This window comes from Pteropus alecto, unplaced genomic scaffold (assembly GCF_000325575.1).
Source record: "Pteropus alecto unplaced genomic scaffold, ASM32557v1 scaffold100, whole genome shotgun sequence".
Taxonomy (NCBI): domain Eukaryota; kingdom Metazoa; phylum Chordata; class Mammalia; order Chiroptera; family Pteropodidae; genus Pteropus; species Pteropus alecto.
Window position 1 is genome coordinate 2,115,376 of NW_006430723.1, and position 9,997 is coordinate 2,125,372.

At 38.3% G+C, this 9,997-nt stretch overlaps 1 long non-coding RNA gene across 1 annotated transcript; it reads right to left on the reverse strand.

Moving 5' to 3' along the window:
* Positions 1–729: 729 nt before the first annotated feature.
* LOC112482852 lies at positions 730–5,665 on the reverse strand. The gene is made up of 2 exons (XR_003047427.1): positions 5,480–5,665; positions 730–2,688 (listed from the first exon to the last, which is right to left on the reverse strand). It is a non-coding gene; the product is annotated as an uncharacterized LOC112482852 (long non-coding RNA).
* Positions 5,666–9,997: the final 4,332 nt, after the last annotated feature.

The following is a 9,997-nucleotide window of genomic DNA, read 5'->3' on the forward strand; positions in this document are numbered from 1 at the left end:
GGTTTCTGAAGCACTGCCACTGATCCACCACCCATGTGTGCAGACGGTGTCATTAATTAACGCTGGCTGGAGCTCTGAGGGTGTAAAAGGTTCAGTCTGCAGGTGGAAGATCAGCACTGCAACACGGAGCCTCCAAATGCGGCTCTCTCATCCAGGAGGGCACAGACAAAGCCTCGAAGCCTGCCGGCATCTTCAAAGACCTTCCTAAATGGTGCTTTCTCTTGACTTTGCCCGCTCAACATGAAGCTTTCAATCCATTACTGTGTCTGAGAGGCTCCATATTAGAAGGGAAAAGAGTCAGTTTAGAGGTCATTTATTTCAACTCCTTCATTTTGTAGAAATGGAAGGAGTGGCTCGGAGGGGTTAAACACTCTGTCAGAGTCATCCCACTGGCAAGACAATCTAAATTTTCTAGTTCCTAGGTTAAACTTCCTAGTCCATAAGATTGCCTTTGCAAATGAAGACAAAAGGGTTGTCTTTTTCTTTTCTTTTTAAAAATCTCTTTTTCTTATTCTTTTTAAAAATCTCTTTTTCTTATTTTTTTCTTGGAGTTTGGAACCTGCAGAGAGGCATGTCTGTGGTTTACAACCCTTCGCAGTTGTTAATTGTACTTGGCAAGTCAGCCTGTTCCCAAAACAGCTCAACAAAGGTTCTTGCAAGAGGACTGAGGTCCTTGTGGCCAATAAACTAGGTAAAACACACACACACACACACACACACACACAACGATTACTGTTTAAAAAATTTTTTTTTTTTAAAATCAGAATCTGCCCATATTCACACGCTGGTGACTTTGATCCTCTTCAAAAGCTTTAATGAAAACTGCCAGAGTATTTAGTTAAGTATTCATATCATTAATACCATTTAAATGTGGAAGTTTAGTAGAATTATCCAGAGTTTCCAAGAAAGGGCTTACCAAGCTTCACTTCTTAGTGAGCATTTTTTTTTTTCAGAAATTGTAATTATTATTCTTTCCTTACTACCATAATTTCACATTGGATTCCGTTTTTCTGCTGTTATACGTAGTGCTGTGAATGGAATAGCTTCTATGTCAGATGGGCTGCCTGCCTTAGGTAAAGCCCTCCAATGTCCTTTTTCAAATCACCTATATCTTAGCCTTTTGAGGCAGAAAGAAAGTCTTCTGTGTTCTTGCAAAACATCATGTGCACAGCATGTAGAATCTTGGGTTATTTCTAACACACCAGAAATATATTGGAGCATTAATGAACCCCCTTTCCATGAATTTCTGAAATAGGCTAAGGGGTTAGTTTTCTTTCCTCAGAAAATTTCTCAGAGGCAGCTAAGCTGGTAGATAATCCTCCAGGTAAATTGGGAGACCAACACACTGAATCCCGAGAGGTGAACATCCTCACTGATCCTTTACGTTTGAAATTATGTTCACCTTCTTTTCTCAGATCCTTTGGTACTCAGGTACGTCTCATGTGGTAAGACATTTCAATGTGTGAAAGGAACTCTAACAGTTTTACTTTTCAAAACCAGTCTTAGATCAAATAAGGGCTGCATGTCCCTTAACATTTAAAATTCTCGTCCACAGCAATATTCTGAAAGTCCAGATGAAGGAAAGACATTCTACTGCCTAAGCCTGAAAAACACCAAATAAACACGGCTGCTCTGGAAACATAGATTGTTATTATTTTTTGCCTGTGTTCATATCCATGGTAATAAAAGGTGCTAACCATCTATTTCTTCATTCTGGTTTGTTAATATTTATCTTCTAAACTGCCATTGAGAATTTCTAAATGTGAATATGAGGATGCTGCTATCTTTTCTATTCTTTATATGTCTCTTCTCGCATCATTTTGGGGCCTCCCTTTCTGGCCACCTGAGTCCCAGGACTTCAGGATATGTCCGACTATTGCCAAAATGCAAGGTCCGGCAGCTACCCACGTGCCACATGCCTCCCATCAGATGAGCAAGATGTACACATTGGTCAAGCAAATGACCCACTATGTTTCTTGGGGAGGCCAAATTCTGTCCTTTCCATTTTCAGTCTCTGCATTCACTCAATCCACATTAGTCTTTGGCTAAGACAATAATAGAGTCTCATTTTTAAGTCTTAGTTTTCGTCTTTCAACCTCATCTCTTGTCTCTTGCCAATCTTCTCATCACTTTTAGATGCATATTTTTCAAAAATAACTTGGATCAGACTAGTATGCTGCTAAAAACATTTTGATATTTTAATGATGCAAACATCCAAACTCCTCAGTATGGCCTATAACACTCACAGGTCTGTTCTCTTTCTACTTCACCGTCAGTAAATTCTTTTTCTTCCATACCCACTTCACTTCAGTTTCTTCTTTCCAATCTCTGAGCACAGAAAGCTCTTTAGGTCTCGAGGCTGGCTAGACGCACTCTCCCACAGCTCTTCACAGGTCGGATTCTTGTTATCCTTCATGTTTCTTCTGCAACATCCTTTCCTCAGAGAGAAGTGATGGCAGAGATGGCCACATCCCCAACAACGTTCGTGTTCCCTTTCCATAGCGTATAGTTGTCTCTGAGAAGTGGCTGAGCCAGGGACCACATTTCCCAGTTCCTCTTGCATCTGGATGGAGTCTTGTGAATAGTTTTCACCAGTGGAATGTGTGCAGAAGTGATGTGGCCATTTCTGTGCTGCAGGGTTTAAAAAGTGGCCTTGGCTTTTTTCTCCTCTCTGTTTCGGTCCATTGGCTGAAACAAAAGGAAGGACTCTGAGTTTCTAGGAGTTGATAGAGACAGAAGGGGAAGAGAGGAGCTTGGGTCACTGAATCGCTATGTGGAAGGCTGCCTACTAAACAACTGATTGGATTATATGTGAGTGAGAAAGAAAAATCTTTTCTGTTAAACCACTGACATTTTGCAGCTTATCTGTTACAGCAGCTTCTAGCATTACCTTAAACTAGACCAGAGGCCTTCTCTAAACACTACGGTAGGATATCTATACTCTCCAATTCGGGAAAATTTCTTGGGGTATTCTGGAACTGACCTCCAAAGAAGGATGGGGCCCAGAAACCAAAGAAAGAGGCTGACAAGTCCAGAATTAAACAGAGTTCATTAAGGAAACTTAAGGACAGAAGCAGAGTCTTGGGCAACAGCAAGATGGTAGATCTCTGTACCTGAAAGGGGAGGGGGCTTGATATGTACATACAGCCTCCGGGAACACAGGTGGCTTATAGACAAGTGGCACATGCTTGTTAAGAGCCATATAATCCAAAGCAGTAAACAACTTAATGGACCTACTTATCTAGGTAAGAACATTCCTTTCAGGTGTTATGGGCCCACCCCTCCCTAGCAGTCACTGAGAATAACTTGCTTCTTAAATGGCATTGGTCATATCAAGCACTAGAAACCTTTTTGCTTAACATCCCCCACCCCTCATTGTTCTCTATCACTGCACTTTATGCATTTTTTCATAGTGCATATGACAAGTTATACTTATGTGTTTATGTTAATTTTCCTCTTTTGTACCCTCCACTAGGCTATATATTTCATGCGAGTAGGAAAAGTATCTATACCCAGTGTCTAATACAGCACCTGAAACATTCATAGGTACTTAATAAATATCTGTAGAACAAATTCATAAGTAAGAGGATAGAAGAAAAAGTGACAGTGATAGTGAACCTAAAAAAGGTACAAAAAGAAACGGTATCACCAATGGGGCCCAAGAGTGGAAGCTTGAGGAGTTAAGTGTAAGCTTGGAGGTGAAGATGATCTACTCATCAGTTTGCATACCACTAAAAATGATGTTAACAGTTAGAGCGACTAATCTTGTAACAGTAGAAGTGTTTACAAAGAATGCAGAAGCAGCTAAAAATAATAATGATACTCTTTGCTTGCATAGTTTTTTACTGCTTATAAAAGAACTTAGAGAAATGCTACTTCCTTGGAAAGCGAACTAATATTTGTTAAATTAGATGCCAGAATGGTAAATAAAAGTACTCACATATTTTTAAGTGTATTCTCTTAGGATATATGAAAATTGGTCTAATATCTATATGGTAGGTTCAGATATCTTAGTGTTTTAGGGCTACCATAATAAAATAGGGTCATAACTTGTTTTATTGCACTTCGCTTTATTGCACTTTATAGGTGTTGCATATTTAAAACTTGTAAGCAAAACCCTCTACAGCAAAAAAAGATTAAGATTTGCTTTAATGTGATGCTCACTTTATTGTGAGTATTATGTTGTCTGGAAACTAACCTGCAACATCTCCAAGATGTGCCTGTATCACAGACTGTGAGGCTTAAACAAAAATTTATTTTCTTACAGTTTTGGAGGATGAGAGTCCCAGATCAAAGTGTTGATATACTGGTGTCTCCTGAGGCCTCTCTTCTTGGCTGGCAGATGACTGCCTTCTCACTGTGTCCTCACATGGCATTTTCTCTGTGTGTACGCAGCCCTGGTGTCCCTTCCTTTTCTTATAAGGATACCATTCACATTGAATTAGGGCCTCAACTTTATGACCTTACTTAACCGTACTTTTTAAAGGCCCTATTTCCAAACACAGTCACACCGGGCATTAAGGCTTTAACATATGAATTTGGGGGAGGCATAATTCAATCAATAACAGGAGAGAAACTCCCCAAAAGAGAAAAGTTAACTCTAAAGATTTTAGAGTTTGTGCCATCTCCAGAAAATCTACGCCGGATTTACCTTAAAATTTTGAGTCTCATCTTTAAAAAACAATGTCAATATATTTTGGTGAGCCCCCTAAATTTCCTATTAAGGCCATGGGTGCTGTATAAAAAGAGTCTATACATGCTATTTGGTATCTAGAGATTTATCTAGGCTCTACCTCCAATAACATCCTGAGTACCTTCTTCTTCTTGTTCCATGTCCCTGTTGCCTTATTGCTGGATCCTAGCTCTCTGCTCAGCCTTTTTGCATTCATCCGTCAGGTAGACTCCTTGCTTGGCTTTTAAATTTGCCCTGAACATAGCTCTAAGTTTCTCACCCTGCAATCTCAGGCCATTGAAATGTGTTCACATCAGCCGGATCTTACAACTTTGGCTCTGGCTTATCTGGAAGAGAGATTGGATCTCACTTTTTCGTGGAGAGTAAAATCCAGCTATTTTGTACTTACTATAGGAGAAACCAATTTGAATTAGATTAGTGAAAGACTATAATTATAGATCATTCATAAAAAAACCCCTGTCTTATTAATTCGAGGCTTGCATAGTGAACGGCAAAATCAGTGCATGGTCTATGCCATTTCTAAGCAGAGTGCTGTCAAGAACTCAAAATGTTGGGTTTGTGTTGTTCAGTAACAGCATGGAAAGTTAGTCGTACTCAAAGAGTAGTTACATAAGTGTTTTCTGATTCTTGAAAGTAAAACAAAGTTTTGGCAAATTATGAAATGCAATGATAACCTTGAGGAAACGAAAAAATTATAAATTTTTATGCAATAAACAGTATAGTTTGTCAATTCCATGCCTCTCTCAACTTATTACTTATATATTGCTGAATAAATAGAAGCCTTACCTGTTTCTTATGGGAAGGATATGCAGACGTTGCTTCTAGCTATAGGACATAGAAAACTTGTTGTTTGAAACATTCATTGAAGTTTTGTAGAAGCAGATGGTTAGAAATGTGCTATATTTGAACTTTAGAATTGCTTTGAAGAAACATACTTGTCTCAAGTGTCTGAAGAACAGAGATCTGCCTTAAGAAAATCGGGAGGAATGTGACAATTTGAAGTTCAAGAATTCTGGACAGATGAGAAATCAACCAAAATCTAGTTACTATTTAACAAATAAGTTAAACCACTGTGGCCGCCTCTTTAGACAAGCTTCGTAAATTTCAGAGATATTAAACTCAAGATCCTAAATGCCCAAGGTGAAGAGAGTAAAATAACTAATACGATTATAAGGTCTCACAGGAAGCTAAGTATATTATTAACATTTATAAGAAAATTTCCAAACTAATGACCTGGAGAAAATAATATTTGGGTTTAATGATTTTAACAAAAGACATATCTCTAATAATGAGTAAATAATGTCCATTTGATTTTCTCTTGTGGTGGGGCTGGGCTATGGTGAAGATTTGTAAAGTAGTTAACATCTTTTATAACCTTGGAAAAGCACTGCGTGAAGTAGTCTCATTATATCAGGCTTCAATTTCCTCGACTTCACAAAATCAAATTCTGAAATTCAGCCGTGTTAGAACAAATGTATTATTGTGATCTGTGACTCATGAATCAGAATTTTTGAGAGAACTAAAAAGAGAAAAATCATTTAACCAACTATATTTTTGAACACAAGATGTAACTAGTTTTATTCTTCTCTCTATACCTCACCAATTAAATAAATTAAATTCAACTCTTTTTTTTTTTTCTGTTGATAATGTTATTTGGACTTGATTATCTGCTCCTTGGGCATTGTGTGTGACATGCATGAGCCAAAACCAAATTACGAATTCTATTTAGTTTAATTTGATGTAGTTTCTCTCCAGATGAAAGTTTATCTTGATCTCTTTTCTAGTTGATACTGGTGATTTCTCGTCTTTGAACTCAATTATACTGTAAAAACTGAACTTTTAGTAAATGAAACCACAGAGACCTAGAAATTTCAATGAGTTCATCAGTCCAGATGCTAGTGTATCTGGCTTATTGAACAGTCTGAACTTGGTGGTGATACAGAAACATGAAAATACTTTTTCTCCATCCATTGCTTTTAATTATGCTCTGTTACATCTCTTTTTCTTGCCTCTTAACTACCTCTTGAGCAGTTGTAGATGGTAAAACTCAGTTGAGTCCAACTCTAATATCATCTCCAACCTAATTTCCACAGATGCCTATCCTATGGCTGGATGGATTGTAGTGGGAAGGTGGTGTGGTCAGCTTCTACACTTCTCTTGGCTACTCTGGGTTGGAGTGATGGGGAAGAAACAGAGTAAAAGGTCAGAGGCCTTTGTACCTACTGGCTTGACACTGTAATCCTTTCTTATGCACTGCATCTTCCCCAGCCAACAATAATGGATGGGTGATTTCTCTGTGTAAGCAAGGATGTGCTGTTTTTTTTTCCTGGGACCTATGTACGAATTTTTCTGAGGTCCCTGCAAGAAGGCCTCCAAAGTACACAGTTGCCTCCATAGGAGTTGTGATTCTGGCTTCTGCTTTTCTACCCCACTTCTCTCTTCCTGTCTCCCAGCTATCTCCCCACAGTTTCTAGAATCTACTTGAATAATAAGAAGGCAGCTCTGGCCCAGCTACTTTGCATACATGCCCACCTGACCCGATGGAAATGACATATCTTTGGCATAACAAAGAGTGGGACTTAGACTTTCCTCCTATTGCTCCCATTTTGCCCTGTCACTTCTCATTGATTCTTACTTCCTCTAGCTCAAATAGGCATAGGAGGTCTTATCAACAAGTCTGCTTCAAAAGCTGACTTTATAATGAGCTGCGTCTCTCCTTCCTGCAGGCCTTGCATCTTGGTGAGTGATGCTTTCCTTGGTAGCTTGGGGAGGTGGATCTTCCTCTCACAATTCAATGTGATGAAGAGGAAAAGCTGAAGTTCTCCACTTGAGAGGGACTGCTCCCAACTCTTATAATTGTTTTGGATCTCAACCTAGTCATTTGTTAATAGACACGGGCAGTGAGTATGGCAGGTGGAGCATAGATGAGTCAGTCAGTATAGCTACCTCTTGGTCTGCCTGAGGATGTGTCCAGTCCAGTGATTTTCCTTTTCTATATAAATGGTAGGGCCCTTACCTGTCCTTGCCCCCACTTACCCACTCATTATATTAGGAAATGGCCAGCATGTGTAGAATAGTCCAGAGCAGCATGGGCCTTAAATTAGAATCTATACAGAACCGTGTGAGAAGATGTTGGCAGGAAAAGAGTCCTGGAGCCACAGTCCTGTAGACAACACTCCTCCAGCCACTCCTGGCTCAGCGGTCAGCAGTGTATCTCCAATGAGGGACTGACAGCAAGCACCAGAACCCACCGTAGGAACACTTCTTGATGTTTGCTTCTAGTTATCTACTACTTATGATTTGGTGATTATAAATTGTCCTATTAGCTCATGCTATATGAAATTGCCACATTTTTTTTTTCTAAATCAAAATGGCTAAATATTGGCCATTTCAGAGCATTAAACCTAATTAAAATGTGAATTTAGTCATTTTCAACCAATGCTGTTATTTTGTTTGAGTTCAGAGCTGAAAACCCCCTCTGAGGGGTTTTGGAGAGGAGAAAAATTGGGAATTTTCACCTAAACTCCTTAACTTCCGCTTTAGTTTAATGATAGGCAAACTGATGAGCTTTTCTTGCTTCTTGAAGAGAACGTAAACAGGGATGAAAAAGCAAACTGTAACAAAAAGAATTTTTTTCTTTAAATTTGGAATAGAATTTATCCACTTGAGTAATGGTTTTGGTACATATTTAAAAATATTTTAAGTATTCTTTTTAAGAAAAAAAAATACCACCTATTATCCAGAAAATAATAATGTATAAGAAGTCAGGGAAACCTGAGTGTCATTCTTAAAATTTGTCAGTTGTAAAATAGTCTATTAAGTGAATTCAGGTGGAATGTCTCCAAGTTACATTGTCAGTTTTACCTTTACGATTGTTACCAGGCAGCCATGTCCACAGAAATGCTGGTTCATGGGACACGGGCATTCTAATGAGGTTGTTAGGGAAATAAAACAGTCTCACAAACAAAAGACCCTTTCGGACCAATATGAAAGAGAAATAATATAATTTTAATATTGGGGAATTATCAGACTTTCATGCACATATAGTAGCACTATGTGAAAAAAAAAGTTACTGCAAAGTATGAACAGAATTTTATATAAATTTATACAGAAAAGTAGAAGACAGAACAACTACTACTTCTCTTATTTCCTTGAGAGACCAGAGGATGCACTTGTGATTGTCTTGTGTGTACCTGCAAGAGACCCTGAGCTAATTCTGAAGGTATTTGGAGTTTCAAGGCCAGAAGACCCACAGGCGTGCACTGTGAAATTAAAAGAGTGAGTGTTTTAATTGGGCCTACTGGATGCTCAAGGAGACACTCTGACGAGGGGAGGGTGGGTTGCAGTGGCCTCACTCCTCAGAGAAAGTGTCATCCTTATTCTCTTACAAAGTCCAGGCGAGGGTTCATCGATGGTTATATTTCTAGTGATCAGTTTGTTGTTGTGTATCACAAAACTTAAATACATTCACATCCTTTGACCCAGCATTCAAGTTCTAGAAATCAATTTTCAATAAGTATTTACAATTTTCTTATTTGTATGTAGGACATTTCATCTTAGAATTAATTAGATATAAGAGCGAGCTAGAGTTCAGGAACAATCTAATGTCTACCAGTATGTATTGGTTAAATTAAACACGACGCCTTTGTGTGATGGAATATTTTTGTTTTGGATATATTTAATGACATGGGAAAATGTTCATATATATTATTATGTTAAAAAAAAACACATGACAAAAGCTCGTATACATTTGATTCCAATATTTATACCTAGACACATAGAGGGAACAACATCAAAGGATTTTAATAGGCCTATTTCTATTGGATGTATGAGGGATAGCTATGACTCTCACATTATGCTATTTTCTATAGTTAACATTTTTATTCAGAAAAACCAAATGTCATTAAAAACCAAATGAAGTAAATGACAGTGAGCTAGCATTTAATAGTAGTTGCTGTTTAAGGATATCTAGTCATTTTTAATGAAAATTCCTTTTGCACTCTCCATTTGTGTTTTCATATCTCTCTAGCTGTTCTTCACTTCTCTGAGTACCTGGGGCTTACTTTTATAAGTGCATTTCTGCTACAATTCCTTTTGCTCTAGAAGAATCATCAGACCAGGAGCTGGAAATCTAAATAATAACTCTAACTCTGTTATAATCTGGTGATAAGTCTGTAGACACGTTTCTTAACTTCTACCCACCCCGGTTTGTCTGTCATTGTACTGAAAATTACAGAGGAGCCCAAGTCCTATAGCATTCAGTCAGATTCCCTGAGTGCAGGTGGTGGGCCAGGAGATTACAGA